Source organism: Dioscorea cayenensis, chromosome 7, assembly GCF_009730915.1.
Source record: "Dioscorea cayenensis subsp. rotundata cultivar TDr96_F1 chromosome 7, TDr96_F1_v2_PseudoChromosome.rev07_lg8_w22 25.fasta, whole genome shotgun sequence".
Classification (NCBI taxonomy): domain Eukaryota; kingdom Viridiplantae; phylum Streptophyta; class Magnoliopsida; order Dioscoreales; family Dioscoreaceae; genus Dioscorea; species Dioscorea cayenensis.
In genome coordinates this window covers 8,742,237-8,742,583 of record NC_052477.1, presented here as the reverse complement: position 1 = coordinate 8,742,583, position 347 = coordinate 8,742,237, and the positions used below count along the sequence as shown (strand labels likewise).

At 42.9% G+C, this 347-nt stretch overlaps 1 non-coding gene across 1 annotated transcript; it reads left to right on the top strand.

Moving 5' to 3' along the window:
• The first annotated feature begins 240 nt into the window (after positions 1-240).
• LOC120266274 lies at positions 241-347 on the top strand. Its single transcript, XR_005538114.1, has one exon. It is a non-coding gene; the product is annotated as a small nucleolar RNA R71 (small nucleolar RNA).

The following is a 347-nucleotide window of genomic DNA, read 5'->3' as shown; positions in this document are numbered from 1 at the left end:
TTGCTCAGTGACTCAACCTTGGCCACCAATGAAGTAACTTCATCTATCTCATGAAGTCTGGCTATCTTCTTTCTGTCTCTTGTGTTCCACTAATAACTGTTCATAGCCATTTCTTCAATGAGATGTCGGGCTTATTCAGGGGTTTTGTTTCCTAAGTTACCTCCCGCTGCTGCATCAAGTAACTGCCTTGTGCTTGGGTTCAACCCATTGTAAAAAGTTTGAATGATCATCCACTCGGGGAACCCATGTTGAGGACATTTCCACAAGAGCTCCGTGAACCTATCCCATGTCTCAAAAGGAGACTCCAATTTCATTTGCACAAAGGAGGAAATTTCATTCCTAAGCTT